The sequence below is a fragment of the Schistocerca gregaria genome, chromosome 5, assembly GCF_023897955.1.
Source record: "Schistocerca gregaria isolate iqSchGreg1 chromosome 5, iqSchGreg1.2, whole genome shotgun sequence".
Classification (NCBI taxonomy): domain Eukaryota; kingdom Metazoa; phylum Arthropoda; class Insecta; order Orthoptera; family Acrididae; genus Schistocerca; species Schistocerca gregaria.
The window spans coordinates 471,507,035-471,534,895 of NC_064924.1; positions in this window are offsets into that span (position 1 = coordinate 471,507,035).

Sequence of the window (27,861 nt, forward strand, 5' to 3'; positions counted from 1 at the left end):
GTCTGAGTGAATATTGCTTGGTGGGAAAACATGTAAAGTAGATCAACAGACTGGTTACTAACTGTATGGTGAAAAGTATGTTTATGTAGCGAACAGGCTGAGGCTAGCTTTCTTTGTCTGAGAGACAGGCTTGGACCTGAAAGGGGAACAAACAGTCTTTGTCTCAAGTGTATGATGTCTGGAAAAATCTAAGAAATCTGGCAAAAATTCAGGGTGCGCTTGTATTCCAGGTCAGCTATTTCGGATCACCATCTTGGGCTGTGGCGTCAGGAGGAAATTTTGAATTTCACACGAACATGACAATGCATCAATTGGGATTTTTTGAGTTTCTCAAAAATTTATACTTAGGACAACAGGCCTACTTCCACAGTGATTTTCGAATTTACCACGTTCTTTTAATTTTCTGCGAACGTTTTGAATTTCCAGCCATTTTGTTCATAGGGCACGGGAGGAGGAGATTGGGTTTAACGTCCCGTCGACATGGGGTTCATTAGAGACGGAGCATCATATCAAACATGAGGGAGGAAATCGGGCACGCTCTTGCAAAGAAACCATCCCGGCATCTGCCTGGAGCGAGTTAGGGAACTCACGGAAAACCGAAATCTGGATGGCTGGATGCAGATTTGAACTGCTATCCTCCTGTTCGGTTGCTCATAGGGCAATTGGCCTATGTTAGAGGGTGTGGGGGAAGGGAGGATAAACCCTGGCACTGGTGTATGACACCATTGATGACGTCATCAGAAATCTGATAACAATACAGGGCACTCCTGCTTAGATCTATCAGTACATCTAACGATACACTCTTGTTACATGTTTAAAATGGAAGCAAACATACTTTAACATTTATACTGGAGTACAAGATCTCTTGGACTATGTGAGGCTTAAAATGACTTTCGGCCTCTGAACACTCCAAGGCGTCAGTTTGTTCCATCACTGGGTGCTTATGCTGAGGTCTGATGTGTCCAGACTCATGTGACACTCTTTAGCGAGCATCTCTAACTGCTGATCGGATGAAGCCAATTCCACTCACGTATACGCTGATCTGTAAACCACAATGCTGGTCAGTTTCTGACAAATGCCCATTATGAGCTCTGGCTTGTTAAAACTCCGGCGTGGACGGTTAAAATTACGCAAATAGTTTTATCTCGGGAAAACTTAAAATCAGTTTTATTAGCCCATTTTTCCAGCCTGCCGATGGTCAGCTGTAGGTGACTTGTTATTTGAAGACAGTATGAAGTGTAGGAAACTGCAAAGTCAACCACAGGCGATGAACTTTTAACAGCTCTCCTGACTGCAGATGAGATGCCGTTGATAGCTGTGGCGAACAGTATTATACTGAGCAGACTTCCTCGAGGGACTCCTGAATAAAGCAATATAACAGGACATCGCCAACGCGGTAGCGGAATCACCTTTCACCAAGTAAGGATTGAGTAAGTAGTGGCTGATGTCCTCGTACTCACCATTCACGAAGGATTTTGTATCTTCCAGTGGTGGTGTATGCTTTTTCAAGATCAAGGAAACACACTGACTAAATGGTTCGGACCGAAGGAGGACTCTTGTATCCAATAGAATTAAGATGTCGAGCGTGAACGACATCGTATGAAACTGCACCGGGAGCGGCACAGAAGATTTTGGGATTCGAGGAGCTATACAATCGCTCGAGAGTCTTTCCCCTCAAGGTGAGATCTACACTCCAGCTACTGTTACGGCTATTACAATTATTGCATGATTGCATAAAGGCAAGAGCATTATTTCCTTCAGGTACCCTTATACAATAAAACCAGATTATATGGAACCAGATCATACCGAAACAAGAGTCGAGTTTGTCTTCAGCTTTAGCACAGATGATGCAGCATGGCTTATATATCTGACCTGTTTCTGGAGCAACGTCCTTTGCTGAGGAAAGAGCTGATTACTGTTCCCATATGGAGAAAGGATGGTTGAAGATTGCCTCAATTTAAGAGATTTGCGCAATGACAGGAACTCAGGATTTTGTTTAAATCAACCAGAGATGCTAAAAAATGTCTAACCATAAACTAACCTATGTCTATAGGCGAATTCATCGACACCCCATTTCTCAAAGTGTACTGCCTTTGGTTGTAATTCTCCTAATTGACTCCAAGACTTGAGTAACTGACGTGGACCGATTAACAGAATTCACCAATTCCTTGCAGGAATTCTCTTCCTTTCATTAATCACGCGCTGTGTTTTTGCACGTCAAATCTTGAAGACGCTTAGATTTTCTGTTGTCGTATGGCGTTTGAATTTCCGCAGAGCTGCACACCTAGCTCTGATAGTCATGTGTCATTCTTCTTTCCGCCAAGGGACCGCTGGTCTTCTGAGATGGTTGCTAGGCTTCGGAATGGATTCTTCGATGATTAGAGACGTTCAGCCATCTCCTGTGCACTTTCTTTTTGTTCGAATACGACCTTCTGGCTATATCGTACCCAATTGTGCTCAATAAACATCCAATTTTGTGTCCTTTCGATTGACGCCCTATTCATCAGGTTGATATGCACTGACAGCGATCGCTGGAGTAAAAGACGTCGACGACTTCCCACTGAGAAATCTACGGGGGATGGAGAAGAAAAGCAAAGCACAATAGCTGAACGTGAACCTGTAGCTGTAGAAAATTTATCAGCTGACCGGAATTCGAAAAGAATATCTCCTCTAAAGGGACGAGTCGCTCAGCTACTTTGCTTTTGCGGCTGGTCGTAGATTATCCCCACGCCACAATGTGTGCATTGAGTCATCCATAATTGGGAACTGGCGCAGGAGATCCTAGGCAAGCTCTTTCAGTGCGTCTACGTCCAGCGGATCGTGTGTTGGAAGATATGAAGAATACACTGTGATCTTAATAGTTGCGAAAATTTCAACTGCAACTGCTTATATGTCCAGCTTGTTGGGCCACTGGCGCTGTGTATGTTTATGTGAATGAGTTTCTAACGCTTTCATTGATGACTTCAGAATGGTTTCGCGATCAGGTACAGTTTTTCTCGCACAGATACATGGAAAAATGTATGTGCTGGTGCTCGATTCTGATGTCTGACTTTCTGCTGAGGCATCACTTTTGGTGACTGGTTTCTGAAGTACTGGCAGGAGGCTGCATTGCATTAAAAGCTGTTTTAGATTCACCTAGGGGGTTCTCATTTAAAATTCAGCTCCAAAATATTTCTTCCCTTATAAATTTTGCACTTTCTCCTCAACACTGGGTGATCACAGTGTACACATTTCGGAGGAGTACAATAATCACTTGATTCGTGGGTTCATCCTCCGCAGTTTCCACATGTAGCTCTACCATCCTACATGTCAAGTGTCATGACCAAATTTTGGACGATTAAAGCACAGTCTTGGATTGAGGAAGGATGATTGAAGTTTAAGGCATGGGCAGTCTGTAGCAGTATGTTCAGATAATTCTGGCCTAAGATAAAGTTCACCTTTTTTCCCCTCCAATGTGCTGTTCTCTCACGTAATTTTTCACGTCACTGCCATCCATGTTTTACTACTTCCCGTATTTCTTCGGGATCTATCTCCTTTACACCTGAATAGGCGGGTAAGTCTTTGGTGAAGTGAATGATGTTATGCTTGTAAGCTACAACAAGGTAGTCGCCTAATTTCTTTCACCAAAAGGATAGACGCTGGGTGTGATGTGGCTGCCTTAACTACCAACGTGACTTTATGGTGTCTTAATACTTTTTCCATACTCATCAACAATGCCCAAACATTTTTGAATACAGGAAGTGAGACCTTTTCAAAGGTTTCCTTATATCTCCTAATTATTGTGGAAGTATTATGGCATCCAGTGCCCCGTTACAGTGTTTCTGAAACTGGTTATCGAGTGGACTGACCATCCGAGTGTCCTCTATTGGTCGTGTTTATGTGCGCTGCTCCCCATCAGTAGTAGTTTTGATCTCAATCCGCCCATTGGAATCCCATGACCAGCTGGAGTGATAAATGGCGACTCAGACACAGCCTCTCTTACCTATGCTTCTTGTGCTGCTAAGGAGGGAGGTGAGGGGGGCGGGGGTGGAGGGAAGGCAGCAGGTTCCCCAGGAGTTGATAGCCTGCCCAACAGCGACTGTCTGACCTCAAGAGCCATCCACCCCGTTAGCTCAGGCCACAAGTTTAGCTTTTTTTAATGGAGACTTGTATCTTTCTCGTGATCAGGATACTGAAACCAAGATCCCGATTCTTCGAAAGAAAAACCATTCCCTCATCATGCCTAACGATGGTCGCTGAAGTGTGCTCAGAGCCTATGGTAAAAGATGACTGACAGCGTGCATCAGCCCATAGCTTGGGAAACATGAGTATGCCGTGTCCATATCCTGTCGTCGCTGGCGAAGCTTCCTGGGGAAAGAACTCTGCCCTCCCAAGGTGCTGGACACACTTTGTCAGGCTCCTCTGCTGAGGCATGTCCGGCTTTGGTGGCCATAACAGTAAATATGCTACAGCTAGCCCTTAGCTACACTGAGTTATGCAAACCCTTCTGCACAACAATGAATGTGCCTACTGCAAGCAGTTGTGCCTGAGGAGGACAGTAACAGTACATGCTGCTTTTCCGTTTCACATTCACTTTGTGCAGATCTGTCCCATTTGCAATAGCTGCATTGTTAATTTTTTAATGAAGGAAAAATTTGATATGGCAGCAGCTACAACTATTTATAATTGCCCCTTTATTGTCCAATTTCATTATTTAATTTTGATACCCAATATCTTTCTGGATTGGAATAGGTAAGATGAACACACTTGGCAGCTAATTAAAAATAACTGTGGTAAGTGGTCGTGACAGAATGTGATCATTTCATTCACTTTAGTTAGCACAAAGCACAATAAATTTTGATTACTTTATACTTTTGGTCACACTAAATTGACTGTTACGAGGCCCTGGGGATGAGATACAAAAATCCTGATTAGTTGAGGTATGCATATGTGGCACTGTCCAACTTCAATCCAATTGCAACCATCGGTGTGATGTTATTTATATTTTGCACCTTGATAAGAGTACAAACAATTTTATTTAATTTCATAACGTCTGAAATCGTTACTTTCCATACAGACATTTTGCAGGCCTCACAAGTATCACGTTTCTAAAACAAATATAAAGATTACTATCATTTGAAGTACAGCCCACAAAGATAATTTTCGAAGGCCTGCAGAAACAAAAATATAATAATGTTTTTTATTAGCGAATATGAGAGTTAAGAATAAATTACAGAATTAACTACGCCGTAGATCAGATTTAAGCCAACACCACATGGAATTAAGGGTCAAAACTTCGAAAAGCATCTGCTAATACAACATTTGTATCTTTTTATGAATGTTTACTTGTGAGTTTTTTTACATTCTGTAACTTTAATACGAACTAGATTTTTCTATCTGGTCTTCCCTCTCAATCTGTTTTAACACACAATCTGTTTAAAACACTGAAACATTGTTAAAGAAATGACATGTCGGAACTCAAGTGACTGTCAGCTCCTGAGTATGTACAGAAGAACAATAAATGAGAAGCGCAATTCCCATGTTTTAGATGGAAACATGCAGCAACAGGTGTGCCTCAAGTGATCTGCAGATGAACTAAGAGAAAGCGAACGTTGTGGATTGCATTCCCTGTAGCACATGTGATAATTTTTTTGAGCTTTTAATTTTACAAATACAAATCTTGTGCACTTCTGAAGTCATGACTTTGGCTAGCATCAGTATAAACGGTTTAAACATAACCATAACATACAGCAGTACAACAATGACTTTAATTCACCTTTAACACAATACAAAAAGTATTTTTTATGGATGTATTGTATTATGAAAACCTACAGAGAGAACTCACGTAAAATAATGGAAGTATATCCCATCTTCGGCAGGGGTAGGTTAATTCGAATAATTAATTTTCTGAAAAAATTTTGATTTCTTTATGTTACTTTTTTTTGTCTTATGCACTTACAGTCGATGGGGAGCAAAACACCAGTACACTTTTCTTCTTGTGTTTTAAAGCTACAGATAATACATTATTGCGTTTTCCTTAAGGCACACATGCAAGCGAATTAACCCAAATTAATGATGAGCGATAAGCCTACCTGTAGACAAATAAGTTCCTTTGCTAGACACATTGTCCGTCCTACTTACCTATTGTTAAAAGTTTCTGAAACTATCTTCCTGAGAATTTGTCCCAAGGTGTAAGAAATATCGTCTCCCTTAGCTTAACAACAGTAACTGTGGTAGGAATAGCTGATTTTACATGTGACAACTTGATGGTGCATATATTTCCCAAGTGACCTTCCTCATAGTGGTAGTTAAGAAAAACCACAGGACTTACCTACGGCAGTATTACATTCCAAGTAATTTTCATTTCAGTGATTAGATTTAACACATTGCCCCCAAAAGACGGTACCAACCATTCCATGGTTCAAATGGCTCTGAGCACTATGGGACTTAACATCTGTGGTCATCAGTCCCCTAACTAACCTAAGGACATCACACACATCCATGCCCGAGGCAGGATTCGAACCTGCGACCGTAGCAGTCGTGCGGTTCCGGACTGAGCGCCTAGAACCGCTAGACCACCGCGGCCGGCCAACCATTCCATGCTTAAGCTACTATGTCACCGATAGAAGTGGACGAAGCCTGTAGGCCTATTTGCTATCTAAAATGTATCACGACTGTAGGCCTGTTGCAGGGAACTTCCACCATTAACCACTGACTTCTTTTAAAATGTTCCTACATCCTAAAATAAGAGTAAATGCCTCAACACAAAAGCAGACACATTAAAAGAAAAGCATCACAGATAGGAAATGCGGATAAAAGCAGGTAACTGTAAGCAAAAAATAACTACTACTTTTTTATTTTTAACGTAGCAAAATTTATATCTGAACAGTCAAGCTGCTGTAAACATTTTATTCAATATCTCCTTAGCCATATCAATTCCAATCACTGACGTACTTGTGAATCGAAAATGGTACATATTTTCTTAATACATCCTGCTTAAAAAGTGGGCTTTAAAAATGTTACCCCTCCTGGAAATCTAAACAGTGAACAGAATTTATCTTCCAACTTTTCCTGTTGCCCACGTTTATCTAAAAGTGCATACCGTGAATGTTTGTCAGAAGCTACATTAGGCTGTCACTTGCGTACAGTAATTGTGTGTTCAAAGTACAGAATTCAATTAAACTTGCAAATGTATGATCCTGCATGGATGTTGATGAAAACAGATTTATTCCATAGTCATCAGAGTTGGTTTCAGGTATCACATCCATGTTTTGCAGAATGTAACCAGTTACAGGCCATGCTTGTCTGTCATTCCCTACATCAGCCTCTTCCCGCCACCATCACCACCACCAGCTACATTATGAGCAAGGACGCTGTATAAAACATTTTCATCAACTACACAGTGGTCTTTTGTGGAGTCAAGAAATTTGTCACTATGAGCTTCCAGAAATTATCTGAAATTGCTTAATGGCGTACATCAGTCATCTTCACAATTATGTAATGAATTTATGTGTAGGGACATGTTATTGATTATAACTGTTTTCAGTGCTGCTTTGAACTGAAAGAAGGTTAGGTTGGTGTCTGCAACACCTTGCTGTCGCACACAAGAAAAAAATATTCTCCAGTGGGTCCTGACTGAAGGATATCATGCTTACATAGTTGAAGCTACTTAAAAAAAAAATTTCCAAATGAACATCAGTTACCCACTGACGAAACTGAACGTTTTTTGTCTCGCTGTTCCAGGCTCCAGTTTTCCATTTCCTTTAACACACTGTGCTACATTTCAGTATGTGGTGATTCTGCGGAGAGAGCAAGCTTATAAACTTGTCTATCTTTTCAACAAATGCTGCAGTGTATATTACTACTTCAGCTGAAATATGAAGTGCCATATAAGTCTCAATAACTGCCACAACTGTATGACTAAGCTGGGCTGCAGCTACATTAATTTTTCATTTAAGTCAAAATGACTCCTCTGCAATTTTGGCAAAGTCTACAACATCTTGTGCCTATCCACAGGAAAAGCCCTCTGAATAAAATCAAAACTGACCTATTTTCTAAAACCATCTTGAATTTTGTTTCCTAGTAGAGCATTTCTAGTAGATTGTAATAGGTGTGGGACATCACAAATTCACTGCAGTAGGTTCATTACTAACTAAAAAATTAAATGACTTTATTTCTTACTGCAGAGTTCCTTCAGTGCTCTGTGGTTGGTTGCACCCTGGTTACAAACTGTACAAACTAACTTCAGCTCTGTTTCTTGCAGCTACCTTCTCATGTAGGTAATGAGAACTTTTAAAGTAGTAATCGAGCCCAAGTTCTGAGTGAAGTAACATGCAACAACTCGCATGCAATTTTTACTCATTCCTCTGACCGTGAATACTAATGTATGGTTTGAAAATACATTTCACTTCCTAAATGTCCAAATGCGGAAACCGTTTGTTTTTGTGCCTACTCGTATGATAATATCTACATCTACATCTACATCCATACTCCGCAATCCACCTGACGGTGTGAACAACAAGGGAAAATGTTTAGCATTGTAGCACGTTGTCTCAACTTCTGCTGGCTTCAGTCTTGGTTCAAGACGTACAACAGATAGCAGATTTCAGATGCCTCCCAGAAGGAAGGGAAAAACGAGCTGTCAAATATTTGTGTGGGCAAGGACTAAACCCTGATAAAAGTTTAAACTGGAAGACACTTATAGACTTCCTGGAAAATAAATTAAATTCCCTAGCTTTTGCAACTTTTATTTTATCTGGTGCCACTCATATGGAGACAAGAAAGACAGTCTACCACAGTTATTTTGAATATGTTATTGGGTATTGGATAATTTTCTGGGGAAACTGTAGAAGCAGTACAAGTCTACTAATTCTTCAGAAGAAAATCACTAGAAACATGTTTTCTGCCCACAAAAAAGAGTCATGTAGCCCATTGTTAATTAATTAAAATTAATAATACTAACAACTACGTCATTGTACATTTTTGAAATTTAGATTTTAATCTTGAAAAGTTCCGTTTTAAGCATAGCTACGGTGCTCATCACAAGGAAAACTTCAAATTCTTTTCGCATCACTTAAAGCTTTATGCACTACTGTACATGGAACTCTGCCGAACCGCATTCTGATGACCTCACCCTCCGTGTCCAGCGACTAACTGTACTTCTGTCGATAGCAGATACTCCATAGACTTTGCACAAGCGTTAGTGGATATTCCTCACAGTTTCTTTGTCTGCAGTGAGAAATTCAATAATGGAACGTTGCTTGTAACGTACATCACCCGCAGACGCCGTTTTGAAACTGTCCCACAGCTACGCTATCGGTCGGAAGTGGCGGTAACTTGGCGCGCTCACTCAAGAGACTTCTCATAATACGTACGTAACGTTTCCCATTCGTAACATTGTTTTCGGCTGGTAACTCACTACTGCAGTTTTCACTTCTGGTATTAGCGGCAGTGTCATTAACACTTGCCACAGCACAGATAGTGCTCAGTAATTCATGAACACCAGTTCCACCCGATCTACTTCAGATATTAACACTTCTCAGATGTTTTGGAAACATACCCGTATTTAGCCTAGGCCTAGTTTTATGAATGAAGTCTTCAGAGAAAAGATCCTCATAAATAAAAGCAGTAGCACAATTCTTGATAAGACTCTTGAGGCTGTCTGGAAAACCCATAGAAATGCTCGTTGTTAACTTTCTCTGGTGCATCCACGCAATATCCAGATGAACAACCAGAGAATTTACAGAAGCAATCGAATGACAATTTCTTGTGTGGTTTATTCTGACAAACACAAAATTCTTTACTTCATTCACTAGAGCAACTGTTAATGACACATAAATCTCATTTGAATAAACAAAATGAAACCACGCAGCTTAATACGTCATAAAAGATAAAGCGTTTCATTTATACATTATTAAATTGCAGTAAGTCAGATATCTTACCGTAGTATTATTTGTGGACTTTTTCAGCAGGAATTCTCTCCAGTTGCCCAGTGAAACTTATTTTAAGAATGTAACGCCATTATAACGAAGGTTTACCCAAATATAATTCGCAGTGTGCGGATGTATAGTGAGATAGACTATAAAAACGAAGAAAACTGCAAACTGCAATACAAAACAACACAACACAGCTAAAAAGACTCGCATTCGGGAGGACGACGGTTCAATCCCGCGTCTGGCCATCCTGATTTAGGTTTTCCGTGATTTCCCTAAATCTCTTCAGGCTAATGCCCGGATGGTTCCTTTGAAAAGGACACGGCCGACTTCCTTACCTATCCTTCCCTAATCCGCTGAGACCGATGGCCTCTTAGGTTGGTCTCCTCCCCCAAAACAACCCAACAGCTGAAAAGGCGCTATTGGGTAGGTTTCATCTTTAGCTCTCATTGGACAGTTCTGTGGGCACCAGTCAGCCAGTTAGATATCTTCATGGCCCTTTTAGAGCCTCTAGTGATCTTGAGATGAACTTCCCGGCGCGTTTCCAGTTTTACTGTATAACTTTCACCACTGTGTGAATACGAACGTTTCGAGCACATTGAGTGTTCACATTTGCAGAAGAACCAGTTTACAAAATTTCGGGGACTGCCAGTGGTTCGCTGCTTGAACAAAAGAACAAACCCAATAACATGCGTCAACATTTCCACGTCGCAATATTACAAGGATACGAAAGTCAGCTGAGGCGTCAGCAGCCCAAAGAATGAATGTTTTCAAATTAAAATTTGGACTATTGTTACATTATAATTTTGTATCGATGTATATGACTCGCAAATAACGATCTACCAGTTCCTGCTGGTTACGTAGAACGCAATGAAGAAAAGTGTACACCAGTGAATTTCTTTGATATTTCAGCTGCACAAAACATCATTTACATTAGCGTCACCCGAAAATAATAGCCCAAAGAGTAATAAACACATTAAAAGCCCCGTGGTACAAAAATGTTTCTTCCTTGACATTTATAAATGTTGCATAACACAATGCACAGAAAATATTAGACGAAGGTGAGTATTTGTATGGTAGGAAACGAACATTTATTTTGAACACTTTCAACAAGGAGTGAAAACACCGTTCTCTTATTATTGAAATGAGAACTTTCGCTGTTAAAAGCAGACTATATTTTGAGGAAACGTCAAACCCTCACATATTCGCCTTGCATGGAGTTCGAAACGAGTATCACGTTTTAAATACATTAAGGGTTCCTGCACATAAACAGTGGCCACTGCAGACGTCTCAAACTAATATTGAAAAAGAGAACTGTATTTCGGTACGGTTAGTTTTCTCGTGCCCTACAGAGTAATACAAAATTCTGCATCATGCTTGCTGTGTATTGGGACCGTAAGATGAGACGAGCTGATGGTAACCGATTTCCTCTAACGTGCAGCTGGCTGCTGCGCACAGATGCGAAGTAGGCTCCAGAGAGTCCACAGACTGGAGCTGGAATTCTAACGACTTTCTTCTTATTACTTCCCTCGCCATTCCCGTCCTTTACGACGAGCTCTGCGTGCCTTTCTCGCTTCTGGAACGGATGGAAAATGTTTTAGAGTAGAGCTTCTATATGCAATCTTGGCGCACAGCAAGGCTCCATTTCTGGAGAAGTGCTCGGGGAGTTTCGCTACCGAAACTCAGTGCAGGTACACTGTAATGTAGCAAGTCGTATTTACCACTAAAGCTTACTATCTTTAAAATTAAATTTTTCTGCAGTTCAACTGACCAAATAGGGTTGTTGATGTTTGAAATTTATTTCGAAAGCTGAAATGTGTAGCTTTACCAGCAGGAATGAAAATAATTTACACAATATCTGCGTTTCCGTGCTGAAGTTATTGTTTGATACTGGTAGAAACGCCTGTAGAAAGTCGTACTCTTGAAATTGCAGCATAGAGAAGCAATGTTAACTTTTGAATCACGGCTAACGTTTGGATGGTCTGACGAAAGAAGACAAGAAAGGTCCACGTCGACATCGATAGAAGCAGAGTAAAAGTCCAGTCTGACAAGGACAGAGGATGAGATTAATCGTTACAAAATAGTTTTACTTTTAGAAGACGCGGATTGAAGGGGTGGAGGTGTCATTTGGAGGGGGGGGGGGGGGGGGGCATAACTCTCTGCTCCTCTTCCTCCCGACAGAGAACCCTTTTTTGCATTTTTTTCATATATGAATCTCAAAATTTATTTCCTATTTTTCTGTGGAAAACGTAGAACAAGTAATAATGTCTTGAAATTAGAAGAAATTCTAGAAAAATACGCTCTGTGTTTAAGACAGCACGCTTTTCAGATCCTTGGGTGAGGGCGTCCCACAGTAACAGGCTTGTTGCGTGACTGCCTCGTGAAAACATTCCAGTCAGAGAATGCCGACTATTCACAGAGCGACCTGGACATTCCTGCAGCCAGCATCAAATACGGCATGGTTCGTGTGTCAGCATGGAGAATCGGCGAGACAAAAACATTGACTCCCTGATCGTAGGTAGAAACGGCAGAAATATACAGCAATCCCATCATTAACCCGTTCTCGTAAACATATTCTACGGACCTTTCTCCATAACAATAGGGCCGGCCATTGTGGCCGAGCGGTTGTAGGCGCTTCAGTCGGGAACTGCGTTGCTGCTGCGGTCGCAGGTTCGAACCCTGCCTCGGGCATGGATGTGTGTGATGACCTTAGGTTAGTTAGGTGTAAGTGGTTCTAAGTCTAGGGGACTGATGACCTCAGATGTTAAGTCCCATAGTGCTCAGAGCCATTTGAACCATAACGATAGGGCTGAGCGAAGCTCTAACAACGGTGAACACACTCGTTGATCTTATACTGTGTGAATTATTATGTTGTTCAAATGGCTCTGAGCACTTTGAGACTTAACTTCTGAGGTCATCAGTCCCCTAGAACTTAGAACTACTTCAACCTAACTAACCTAAGGACATCACACACATCCATGCCCGAGGCAGGATTCGAACCTGCGACCGTAACGGTCGCGCGTTCCAGACTGTAGCGCCTAGAACCGCTCGGCGACTCCGGCCGGTAGTTACGTTGTCAAAGTTGACATAGTTTATCGCTATTACAGCTCTTAAAACAATTGCACGACATAGTTCTTCTCAAATTTTCGGATAAATGCTGCCAGAATGATAGATTTCTCTGAAATGTAGTTTCTTGTAATTTATGCTATAAAGATGGAGTAACTACTGATCTAGATAAGTTATTGTTATTTTATTATATTTAAATACATAATTATCACTAATTTTATGTATTTTTAATTGTTACTCTCATTAAAATTGTAGGCATCTGTGGCACATTTAAAGTAGGGGGTGACTACAAGTTATATTTGTGGAGAGGGAGAGGACAGTAACAACCACCCCGCTCCCAAACCTACACTGAATCGGATCCTGGATTTTCCAGCACAATCGCAAGAGCTTCCGCTGGTCAGCAGTTGCGGTTCAGCTATGGTTGACTTCCAATACAAGATAAACAACAGCTGTTAAAAGTAGGGAAGAAGAAGCTATTTTAAATTACACTCCTGGAAATGGAAAAAAGAACACATTGACACCGATGTGTCAGACCCACCATACTTGCTCCGGACACTGCGAGAGGGGCTGTACAAGCAATGATCACACGCACGGCACAGCGGACACACCAGGAACCGCGGTGTTGGCCGTCGAATGGCGCTAGCTGCGCAGCATTTCTGCACCGCCGCCGTCAATGTCAGCCAGTTTGCCGTGGCATACGGAGCTCCATCGCAGTCTTTAACACTGGTAGCATGCCGCGACAGCGTGGACGTGAACCGTATGTGCAGTTGACGGACTTTGAGCGAGGGCGTATAGTGGGCATGCGGGAGGCCGGGTGGGATGGACGTACCGCCGAATTGCTCAACACGTGGGGCGTGAGGTCTCCACAGTACATCGAAGTTGTCGCCAGTGGTCGGCGGAAGGTGCACGTGCCCGTCGACCTGAGACCGGACCGCAGCGACGCACGGATGCACGCCAAGACCGTAGGATCCTACGCAGTGCCGTAGGGGACCGCACCGCCACTTCCCAGCAAATTAGAGACACTGTTGCTCCTGGGGTATCGGCGAGGACCATTTGCAACCGTCTCCATGAAGCTGGGCTACGGTCCCGCACACCGTTAGGCCGTCTTCCGCTCACGCCCTAACATCGTGCAGCCCGCCTCCAGTGGTGTCGCGACAGGCGTGAATGGAGGGACGAATGGAGACGTGTCGTCTTCAGTGATGAGAGTCCCTTCTGCCTTGGTGCCAATGATGGTCGTATGCGTGTTTGGCGCCGTGCAGGTGAGCGCCACAATCAGGACTGCATACGACCGAGGCACACAGGGCCAACACCCGGCATCATGGCGTGGGGAGCGATCTCCTACGCTGGCCGTACAGTTCTGGTGATCGTCGAGGGGACACAGAATAGTGCACGGTACATCCAAACCGTCATCGAACCCATCGTTCTACCATTCCTAGACCGGCAAGGGAACTTGCTGTTCCAACAGGACAATGCACGTCCGCATGCATCCCGTGCCACCCAACGTGCTCTAGAAGGTGTAAGTCAACTACCCTGGCCAGCAAGATCTCCGGATCTGTCCCGCATTGAGCATGTTTGGGACTGGATGAAGCGTCGTCTCACGCGGTCTGCTCGTCCAGCACGAACGCTGGTCCAACTGAGGCGCCAGGTGGAAATGGCATGGCAAGCCGTTCCACAGGACTACATCCAGCATCTCTACGATCGTCTCCATGGGAGAATAGCAGCCTGCATTGCTGCGAAAGGTGGATATACACTGTACTAGTGCCGACATTGTGCATGCTCTGTTGCCTGTGTCTATGTGCCTGTGGTTCTGTCAGTGTGATCATGTGATGTATCTGACCCCAGGAATGTGTCAATAAAGTTTCCCCTTCCTGGGACAATGAATTCACGGTGTTCTTATTTCAATTTCCAGGAGTGTAGATGTTCTTATTTCATTGGGGTGCGTTTAGTTGGTTAGCACATATCCTATTAGAGTAAAACAGAATATAATTTTTATTTGTCATCAGTCAACTTTTGTTGAAACAGTCAACACAAGTTATACAATTAATTTGCTTCAAAACACAGATGAGTTTGCAGTAAGCGCACAGTGATCAAATCAGTTCAACACTAACTCTTATAAAAGCCTCAAAGTTCTTGTTCCTCTGTTAATAAAAACCACTTGAAGCAATACCAGATGAATTTGCTGTTACAAGACAAGACGTAGAGTCAAATCGTACTGATACCAGACGAGCGAGTGTAACTCCTGCTGATTTCACATAATAATAAGTGAATTATCCTTGTAGGTGGCCACTGTGCACAAGCAAAGCTCCAACTCAGTCGTATTTACCAGCTGGTACAGAAAAGATTATATTTATTTTTTATGGGCCGCCTAACCAGGATTGGATGTAGGAGTCAAAGGACTTTGAAATGTAAATGAAGACTGAGGTTAGCAGTTATTTATTTGTTCCAATGATTGACATAACTCGCAGTGACATTGACATACAGCAATGTCCTGTAGAACTCAGATTACGTTAAAAATAACAATAACACAATGGGGAGGTGTCAAAAAGTGTGGAAGGCTGTATGGAGCGAGCGCAACAAAATCTGCTTATCCAGGCAGCTCGTCAAATGAAAGATAAGCTACAACGAGGAGCCAAATTAAGCAACGCAAGCTGCGCGTCTAAGTATACAAGTGACGAGCTGCACAGAACGTGGATTATTACACCTGCGACATTCATTCACAGTCTTGTAAACAGCTAGTGTGCACCGATCCGCACCACACGGCAGCCGAAGACGACCCTTTCTCTGCGATGGCCTGGAGCAGAATGCTCAGCATCTAAATCCCACCCCTCAGCTCTTTTAATTTTTTTAAAAGAGAAAAAAACTCTACATGGAGAGGATAACTCCAGCGTTGCCAATGTGATAGTCGAGAATTGTTGCTAAAGTCACGAGAAAGCAGGGGGAATAACACAGAACTTCTCTCCTTTTGTTCACAAGATACACATTTTTAAACATTAGTAGCGGACCGAAGTAGTGTAATCATGATTGGTCCATCTTATGCATCAAGAATACTGTTCAGAGCGATGCAGTACTATTGACTGAAACAGATATTTAGAGTGAGCACACCTGACTCTCACACACTGGTCGAAGTCTGTCTCTAGGAACTTCTTGAGAAAGGCAATAATGTCTTGCTCAATTATTGTCTGTGACATATTGGACAGCCGTGGCATTCACTGACCCCAAATGGTGTATGCACCCGATTTCAGTGTATTCTGTTCTTATCCCTAAAGGAGGCACTTCTCTGGGTGTTGTGTGATGTCCTTAGGTTATTTAGGTTTACGCAGTTCAAAGGTCTAGGGGACTGATGACCATAGATGTTAAGTCCCATAGTGCTCAGAGGCATTTGAGCCATTTTTGAGGAGGCACTTATCATCTAAAGAGATATGCTGACTGCCGTTTGCTGTCAAAAAATCCCGTAAAAGACATTTACAGCTTCACACTACCTCAGCGTGGTGAGGTCAAAGGCGTCTTTCGAAACACACAGCTCCAGCAGCATCACTAAAATAATCAAAAATACTGGCAGAAAATTAATTAATATCCCGTAGCGACATATGACAGCAACATCACATCACACCTCCATCCTCTCTCAAAGAAGAAATGAATATAAATATTTCTAAGAAGGCAAAAGTTGTTCTTCACAGTGATTGGGTGTCTTCAAATTCAGCTAAATGAAATGTACACTTAAACAAGAGAAGGACACCTAACAGACTTACCTGAAAAAAATGGCAAAGCATAATACTGTCTGACTGATTCTTAATTAAAAGAATGACGTAAAAGTGAATATGTTGCCTCAAATTCAAGGACTGAAATGATGCAATAAACTCCTTGCGGAGGTGGGGAACATCATAATGACTGACAAATGCATAACAACCCTTGGCCGCAAATGCCAAGGGTAAACGGTAGCAGGGGTCGAAGATCGGAAGGGCAACAAGAGGGCGATTCACTTTAAACGTTTCTTGGATTTAATGAGTACACATGGTGTACGATATGAATACAGCTCTAATGATACAACAGACGCTTTACGTTTGCACCAGCAGACGCCACACATGCCTGACATATACGGAGCTTTGACTACCGGACATGCTCAAACACACCGGAAGTTTCTTTGCTTGTAGCAGCTGCGCAGACGATTCTTGAGACGGGACGCATTTCAGACTCCACAGGAATGCGATACGTGAGAGATGTGTTCATCTTGAACTGGCTGTTTATAGGCATTTGAACGGGTCATTTCTCCATCGGAGGACTGGGTGTGGTGGACCGATTCCCTGGCCTCCACGACCACCGGATTTATCAAGCCTCGATTCCTTTCTGTGGCGAGCCATGGTATGTTTCGTGTATCGCGATCCTGTGGGGTCTGCATTGGATTTCGTCTCAACAATCGTCTGCGCAGCTGCCACAAACAAAGAAACTTCCGGTGTGTACGAGCGTGTCCGGTAGTCAAAGCTCCGAAGGCGTCGGGCGTCTGTGGATTCTGATGGCGCAGACCTCGAGCATGTGTTGAGACATTAGAGCTGATTCATGTCGTACTACATGTGTACTCATCTTGTCCAATAAATATTTGAAACGAATCACTCTCTTGTTTCCTTTCAGATCTTCGACCTCTTCTGCCAATTACCTCTGGCACTAGCGGCTGTGTATTGCTATGAAATACTCAATCCATATGACGTGCTCTGCCTCCCCTAGAAGCTTGTTGCAACATTTATGGGACAGCCTGCAGAGATTATTTGTGTTAGCAAAAGAAACATAAGAAAAACAATTGGGACTATCTTTGTTCCATATGGATGCTTACAAAATTTTTTTTCCTTCCCCTGATTTACTGTTCAGGCTTGCTGCAATGAACAGCGCTTGGCAGGCGTGAAATTAAGCAAAATATTTTATCTTTAATGGAATGGAACTATGTAAACAACATCAAAAATAATTCAAAAGAATTCAACTTTTAATATGCTTTATTTTGTTAGAATGAAGAAATAAATATTTTGGCTATAGCAACAATTTATCTTAAGTCAGCAATAGTTTAGCATATTGTTTCAATTAACAAAAGACGTAGACTAAATGAATGATTACTGTAAATGAATCTAGTGACTATGACTTAGTGAATGGTAAGTTGTACAGAGGGGTCCCAAAAAGGTATCCACTGTTTAAAAGTCCATAACTGGCAAACTAATTAATGCAGTTGTCTCATCTTTGGTAGTGTAATAGTTTGTAGTTGCGGCAATCGCCACACAAGCGTTGTATTGCGTTGTTTTGCTTTGTCAGATGACAGTCGCTGTTTTGTTCTTATTTGCACGTAGTTACTCGAGTAAACATGGCTGGCGCAAGGCTTACATTCGATCAAAGGAAGTCAGTTTTGAAGTGGTATTTTAAGTACGAAAATATTAACGAAGGTCAACAGCAATGGCGAAATGAGTATGAAACAGAGCCACCGACACGTTTAACGATTCGTCGCATTCGAGACAAATTTGAAGCCGAAGGCTGTGTTAAAGATATAAACAAACAACGATCTGGACGACCTGTAACAGTAATATGTACAGCTAAGTCCCGTCGTGTGTTACAATTCACTCGCTCACCACAGGAGTCTGTGAGACAGTGAGCCCGTGAAACTGGAGTGAGTCGCTAAAGTGTTCGGCGAATTTTAAAGACAGCAAAGTGGAAGTGCTACATCGCACGAAAATCCGCCGAAAATCCGAACGTCCACGTAGACAAAGCCGTGAATTTGCCAGGAGTAAATATGTGACGTGGGTTGTCTTACCGCGGCTTGTTTGGGCCATTCTTCTTTGACGGCACAGTTACCGGTGCGGTGTACCCTCAGAAGCTTTAGACATCCATTTTACCTGCCATCCGAGACATGTATGGAGACGGAAGAGTTTACTTTTAACAAGATGGTGCCCAGCCCACTACCAAAATCGTGTTAGGGCGTACTTCGACGAAAATCTACCAGGAAGATGGATAGGCCGTAGAGGTGCTGTGGAGTATCCACCACGTTCCCCAGACCTAACTCCTCTGGAGTTTTACCTGTAGGGAACACTAAAGGACGTCCTTTATCGACAAAAGCCACCCACATTGGATGAACTTCAAGGATCCATCGTACATTCATGTGCAATTATCCAACTGAACACGTTGCAGTAAGTAGTTAGTGCTGCATTCGGCAGCATCGTTTGTGTGTGGATGTTAATTGTGACCATTTCGAAAACCTATAGTAATATCTTTAAGTTGGACTTTAAGCTACACTTTCACCAAAACTGAGACAACTACGTCAATTAGTTTCCAAGTTACGGACTTTTAAACAGTGGATACATCTTTTTGGACCACTCTGTGTTATCAAATAATGTGTAAATTATCACTTACAGCCCTTGTAGTTATCGAAATCAAAATGAAATTAATCCTGTGGTGTACATGTCCACGGCAGTGGACAGGTCTAAATAGTTGGTTCTCTGGCGTTTCCAATCAGTCATGCGGCTGCAAATACACCAGAGCGCAGCACCAGCAGGGGGTGTCCACTGGAATGGACTGCGCACATCTGCAGCCTCAGGATGGTTGAAAACACAAAGAAAGCGGTTTAACAGCTGTCCACTGCAGTGGAAATGTGCACCACAGGATTAAGTACACTTGTATGATTATTAACAAAAACGTATTGTCTTTGAATGCATTGATTTACAATGGCAACGTTTAATTTGTCACGCACAGTGACTCTTCTAGTGAATGAACTGCCAGTTCAGTGGCTACGGGTTCACCGACCTTGGTACCTGCCAACACCTGCAACTAGCCAGGCCCAGTACCAAGCAAACATGTGTGTGGTGGTTCTATTTTGTGCCCCAGTGCTTGCTGGTCACTGGGGCGGGGAGCTTCCTGTGAAGGATGGCAGATCCCTCTGTAACTACCAACCGACGATCGCAACCCACCCGCTTCTGAAACGGTGTAACTTCAGTGAGCAACGTTCAACCACTTCGTACAATCGCAGCGCTGCACATTATATACCTGTCGATACTTTTCGCAAGAATGAGAATTCACAGCCATGACGGAGTTAGTGAAAGACTTTAGCTCTCGTTATTCCACCACATTTTAATGAAAATAAATTCAGGATACTGCACCAAAAATTAATTTTGAATTCAGACTGAAAAATTTCTAGGGGACTGATGACCTCAGATGTTAAGTCTCATGGTGTTCAGAGCCATTTGAACCATTTTTAAAAATTTCCCTTACTCAAAAAAAACTTCTAAAATCTAGATGCCCTCATAAGCATTACTTTTTATTATTTATTATTGGCACTCAACTACAGATCTGTCCATACGGTGGCCAAAGTGAGATGTGTATCAGGCATCAAGTTCCAAGAGGGTAGCATAATTTGAAATTAACATTTTCTAGCCAAACAGGCTGGTGAATAAACAGAAAAAGATGACAGAGTAATACATAATACTAATACATAATACCTAACAATAAAACATGGTCAAGATCGCTCAGTGCTGTACTGGCAAAAGCTATCGTGCGACAAATCCTAAAATCAACTCTGCAACTACTGTAAGGCATTCCTTGAACCTGTAACTAGACCGAGAAATTCACAATAAATCTGCAGTGCGTCCCATGACCTCGCAGAACACGAATTTCAACAATCTTCCTCACGCTTCACATAGCAGGTCACCGCTTGAGACATAATACGATTCGCAAGCACTCTTCAAAATTCTTCAACAAGGAGCTGATACTAATGGTTTTCCCTAAAAAAATTCACTGTCTCACCCGAAACATGTCTCACAACATATGGACTTGACGCTTTTACAGTAACAGTAACGTTCTTTGATACGTTATATTCCTCACATTTCTGAAACAAAACTATAAGAACGTTGTCACGATCCACCGTTAATTCTCGCTGATGGTGACTGCACTTCGATCTGAATCATTTGCAGAAATAGCGCTATGCTTGTGCAGCAAGTAACTGTTGCGCCATGCGAGTTTTGCGACCAGCAGATGTGGACCTGCACACAAATTTTTAAAAATAAAGTATTTCGGCGAGGTGAGTCTAACTGTGATGCTCTGTGCATCTATTTACGCTTTAAAGCCTCATGCACATGTACAAAATGTAGCAACCACGGGTCCAGTCACAATATAAATTACACAATAACTTAACAGCTACTCACCAGCCAGAAATTATGGATAAGGAGCATCTCTAAATAATATACATAAATTCTGGAGATGGATTTCTGATTTCCATTATTTCCGGTCCTCCGTTTTTCCCCTTTTCTCGGGAGTCCATGTATGACATTTCCCGAGTGAGGCCTCTCCTCATGACTCGGTCCTTGATTGTGAAAAACTGTCCATCTGATTTTGAGACGGACTGCTGTTGCTATTTTCCCCTACATTTCAGTTCGTCCAGTCACTGTCCTGTGAATTTCCTTACTGATTTTGTTCCGATGCAGAGCTCATTCTCTTGTCTTCTAGTATGTACTAATCGAGATCTGCTAAAACTAGATGAGAAAGCCTCGAAGTGGCTCTTCTCAAAACAGAGAAGGGATTTTCGACTTTCTGTTGAGACTGCATTTAATGAAGAGATGAATCAACTCGTCTCGCCCTTACTGTATGGATGGCAGATATTATGATTCCGCTTTAAACTCCCTTCAAGAGACTCCAGTTAAGGTGGGAAACATGTTACTGTCAATGGAGGGGTTTTTATGATGCCTAATCGCACCCTGTTTGATGTCCAGCTAACCACTACAACTCTGTGATCTTTGATTAGAATTCCAGAAAGGCTGCACACTAAGGCGACAAAAGTTATGGGATACCTCCTTCTGCCCATCTTACTGCAGCAACCCGACTTGGAAGGGCCTCAACAAGTCATTGAAAGTCCCCTGCAGAAAGGCCAAGCCATGCAGCCTCCATAGCCGTGCAGAACTGCGAAAGTGTTGCCGGTGCAGGATTTTGAGCACTAACTGACCTCTGTATTAATGTCCCATAAATGTTCTATTGGGTTCATGTCGGGCGATCTGAATTGCCAAAACATTCGCTCGAATTTCCCAGAACGTTCTTTAAACCAGTCGCGATCAATAGTGGACCAGTAACAGGACGCATTCTCATCTGTAAAAATTCCACGTTTGTTTGGGAACATAAGATCCATGATTGGCTGCAAATGGTCTCCAAGTTGCCGAATATAACCATTTCCACTCTATGATCGGTTCAGTTGAACTAGAGGACCCAGTCTATTCCAGGTAAACACAGCCCACACCATTTTGGAGCCACCACCAGATATCATGGGTCCATGACTTTGTGGGGTCTGTGCCACACTCGAACCCTACCATCAGCACTTACCAACCTAAATGGGGGCTCATCTGACAAGGCCACGGTTTTCCAGTCGGTTAGGGCCCAAACCAATTTGGTCACGAGCCCAGGAGAGACAGGGCAGGTGATGTGTTGTTAGCAAAGGCACTCTCGTCGGCCGTCTACTGCCACAGACAATTAACGCCACACTGTCCTTACTGATAAATTCGTCATACGTCCCGCGTTGATTTTTGTGATTATTTCACACAGTGCTGCTTGTCTGCTATCACCGACAACGCTACGCAAACGCCGCCGCTCTCTGTGAAGGCTGTCGGCCACTGCGTTGTCCATGGTGAGAGGTAATGCCTGAAATATGGTTCCCGGTACTGTCTTGACACTGTGGATCTCACAATACTGAATTCTTGAAGATTTCCGAAATCGAGTGTCTCATGCGTCTAGCTCCAAGTACCACTCAGCATTCAAAGTTTGTTAGTTAATTCCCGTTGTGCGTTCATAATCACGTCGGAAACCTTTCCACGTGAATCACTTAAGTACAAATGAAAGCTCCACCAATGCATTGGCCTTTTACACCTTGTGTACGCTATACTTCCACCACCTTTATATCTGCTTTTTGTAATCCCATGACTTTTGTCACCTCACTGTATAGTGTCTGTTGATTGGGAAAACTTTTGCAATAACCTCTCGGCTCATGTGACTGCTCATAAATTTTAACATTCATTGGATTGGCCACAACTTCAGCAGACTGTCCTTCAATTTCCCTACTCAGGTCTTAATATGCAGTTCTATGCCTGCAGCGCAGGTGAGAAATTTCCTTTCTGAAAAAAAGTTTTTATAATAAAAGTACCGTCCGTTGATGTACTCGGATCCCGATGATGGACACGTTTCCTTCACAATGACCCTCTCTTGAGCCGATAGACATAGAATTACCAAAAACAGCCTGCTCATTATTAACTCTCTTCCTAATCTCTGCTAGGGACAGTAACGGCTCAATAACTTGTGGCTCCTCACTCTCTTCTTTTAGATTCTCAAGACCTTATTTAACAGATTCATACTCTTCAGCCTCCATGAATCACACAGGTTACGCATTTTCAGATTCAGTACGGTCCTCCAGAGCCTGCACAGTTTGAGAAAGCGAATTGTCTGCCTCCTCCACTTTCTTGAGACTTGTTTCAGCTGAACCAGACAGGTCACATTGTTTCGGCTTCCTTAGTGACCTCAAACGCTTTTAATTTACTTATTTAACCTGATGTGATTAGGGCCATTAGGCCCTTCGTTACATCAGACCAGGGTTTCAAACGAACGGTACCATTTTTACATGATAGTTACCTAAAAATAATAATTGTAATGTGACAGTGTTAAAATGATTCGAGTGTCTATAGTGAGAATGTGAGTAACTAACACTGACTATGAACTGATAAAGTTAATACTGCCGGTATTACTACTACTGCTGCCACTAATAATGATACAAATAATAATAATAATAATAATAATAATCCCCATGGAGGCCCGGGAAAAAATAGGCCTCCGGTATGTTCTGCCAGTCGTAAAAGGCGACGAAAAGAACAAACCACTAATAGGGCTAACCCCACTTTTAGTGTGATTAGTTGGTTCAGGACAACTAAAGAAACCTTGGACAAGCGCCGTCATGGTCGGGGACGACGCTTGAACCCTATGCCCGCCCACAATGGTAACGACACTGCTAGCCAACTGGAAAATGATTTAAATCCAAATAGAGGTGTTTTGCAGGATATGCTTCCTGCAACCACCCTAGAAGGAAAACAAAGACAGAGGATGAGATGGTCAGATGAAGTTAATCGACACCTCATGTTCTGTTATTACCAAGCAACAAACCTAGGAACCAACACCACTGGATACAGATCACAAGTATACACAACATTTATTACCAGACACCCAGAATTAAAATTTTTAACAGAACAACGACTAGCTGATCAGATCCGTGTAATAATAAAAAATAACAGGATACCCCAGTCAGAATTAGAAAACATCAAACAACAAGTACAACAAATACTGGAAAAAAGTAATGTGCAATCAGAAGAAGAACAAAATACAGTAATGGACTCACACATCTCAGAGCAAACAAACAAAGAACAACACACATCAATTAAACAATCAGAGGAAAACGAAATCTTAAGACTGCCATCAGAACAAGTACAAATAGAACGCGAAGTGAGACACCTGTTAGATATAGAAGAAAAATTTCAGCTGACATATATAGAATACAAAGACACAAATACAGACATTAGACCATTCTTGCATAGACCGCCAAATAACCCACAAGTCGAAACAACAATAAAAACTATCAACACAATCATACGCAACAAAATAAATGAAAACACAACTATGGAAGAGTTACAACTACTGGTTTATATAGGAGTACTCACTACACTAAATATACACACTAGGCAGAGATCAGAACCAACCAACACACAGAAGAAACCCACAAAACCAGCATGGCAACACAGGCTACAAATCAGAATAAAAAAACTGAGAAAAGACATTGGAAAGCTAACAATTTATAAGAAAAGAAATAGACAAAAAACGAAAAAGGCTAGGTAAATTCTGACAACTAGAAGCGATAGAGCAATTAGATGAAAAGAAGCAGAAATTACAAGCATTGGCCAAACGACTTAGAAGATACAAAAAAGTGAAAATAGAAGGAAACAAAACCAAACATTCAACACAAACCAAAAGAAATTTTACCAGACAATAGATAACACACACATTAAAATAGACAATCCACCAAACATAACAGACATGGAACACTGCTGGAGCAACATATGGTCAAACCTTGTACAGCATAACAGGCATGCACCGTGGATAGAAGCAGAAACAGACACATACAAGATTATACCACAAATGCCTGAAGTGATAATTTTTCAACATGAAGTCACCAAAGCAATTAATTCTACTCACAATTGGAAAGCACCTGGAAAAGATGAAATAGTAAATTTCTGGCTAAAGAAGTTCACCTCAACCCATTCACATCTAACTTAATTAATTAACAGTTACATTGCAGACCCATACACATTCCCTGACACAATTACACATGAAATATCTGACACCTAAAGATCAAGCAGACACAGCAAACCCAGCTAAATACCGCCCCATAACATACCTACCAACAATATACAAAATATTAACTTCAGTCATTACACAGAAATTAATGACACATACAACACAGAACAAAATTATAAATAAAGAACAAAAAAGCTGTTGCAAAGGAGCACGAGGATGTAAAGAGCAACTGATAATAGATGCAGAGCTGACATATCAAGCTAAAACTAAACAAAGGTCGCTACACTACGCATAAATCGATTATCGAAAAGCTTTTGATAGTGTACCCCACTCATGGTTACTACAAATATTGGAAATATACAAAGTAGATCCTAAATTGATACAGTTCCTAAACATAGTAATGAAAAATTGGAAAACCACACTTAATATCCAAACAAAACCAAATAATATCACATCACAGCCAATACAGATTAAGCGTGGAATATACCAAGGAGACTCATTAAGTCCTTTCTGGTTCTGCCTTGCTCTGAACTCACTATCCAACATGCTAAATAATACAAATTATGGATACAATATTACTGGAACATACCCACACAAAATCACACATTTGCTATACATGGATAATCTAAAAGTACTGGCAGCAACAAATCAACAACTCATCCAATTACTAAAGATAACAGAAGTATTCAGCAATGATATAAATATGGCTTTTGGAACAGAGAAATGTAAGAAAAATAGCATAGTCAAGGGAAAGCACACTAAACAAGAAGATTACATATTGTATAACCACAGCGACTGCATAGAAGCGATGGAAAAAACAGATGCCTATAAACTTCTAGGATACAGAAAAAAACAGGAACATAATACAAATATTAAAGAAGAACTAAAAGAAAAATATAGACAAAGACTAACAAAAATACTGAAAATAGAATTGACAGCAAGAAACAAAACAAAAGCTATAAATACTTATGCTATACCAATATTGGCCTACTCATTTGGAGTACTGAAATGGAGTAACACAGACCTAGAAGCACTCTATACACTTACACGATCACAATGCCATAAATATAGAATACATCACACACATTCAGCAACAGAAAGATTCACATTAAGCAGAAAGGAAGGAGGAAGGGGATTTATCGACATAAAAAACCTACATTATGGACAGGTAGACAATTTAAGAAAATTCTTTCTAGAACGAGCAGAAACTAGGAAAATACACAAAGCAATCACTCATATAAATACATCGGCTACACTACTACAATTTCATAATCACTTCTACAAACCTTTAGATCACATAACATCAACAGATACGAAGAAAGTAAATTGGAAGAAGAAAACACGACATGGCAAGCACCCATAACATGTAACACTGCCACATATCGATCAAGACACATCCAACACATGGCTAAGAAAAGGCAATATATACAGTGAGACGGAAGGATTCATGATCGCAATACAGGGTCAAACAATAAACACCAGATATTACAGCAAGCATATTATTAAAGATCCCAATACCACAACAGATAAATGCAGACTTTGCAAACAACAAATAGAAACAGTAGATCACATCACAAGTGGATGTACAATACTAGCAAATACAGAATACCCTAGAAGACATGACAATGTAGCAAAAATAATACATCAACAACTTGCCATACAACATAAACTAATAAAACAACACGTTCCCACATACAAATATGCATCACAAAATGTACTGGAAAATGATGAATACAAATTACCCTGGAACAGAACCATTATAACAGATAAAACAACACCACATAACGAACCTTACATCATACTCACCAATAAAAAGAAGAAATTAAGACAACTAATCGAAATATACATACCCAATACAACAAATATTCAAAAGAAAACAAGAGAAAAAATTGAAAAATACATCCAACTGGCTGAGGTAGTCAAGGATATGTGGCATCAGGATAAAGTTGACATTATACCAATTATACTATGAACTACAGGAGTCATACCACACAATATCCACCAGTACATCATTGCAATACAGCTACATCCAAACTTATATATACAACTACAGAAATCCGTAATTATTGATACATGTTAAGTTACCCGAAAGTTCCTAAATGCAATATAACATATACCGTACAGTTAAAAGGAAATCGCACTTGATCAAGGCCCGCGTCACTTTCTACTTCTGACCAGACATAACGTCTGAGATAAGAAAGACGTAATAATAATAATAGCACTAATTAAAATGTCGGTTATATAAAGAATTTATAAGTGTTCAAAATCGGTGTTTTCTGATATATCGGGTTCTGGGGAAAGAAATTTTAGGAATTGCATGAGCTAAGAGTACTTGGAAATGCGCAAGGTCTGGTTTGAAGGAAAGGTGTACAAGGATAATGATGAGTGTGAACAAGGATAATGAGTGTGAACAAGGATAATGAGTGTGAACAAGGACAATGGTAATTATTATTGTTGTTTTAATAGATATGTCATTAACTACCTTCTGAAGCTTGAGACGTTATTCATATCTCTAATATAATGCGGGGGCTTATTACATGTTACTTAA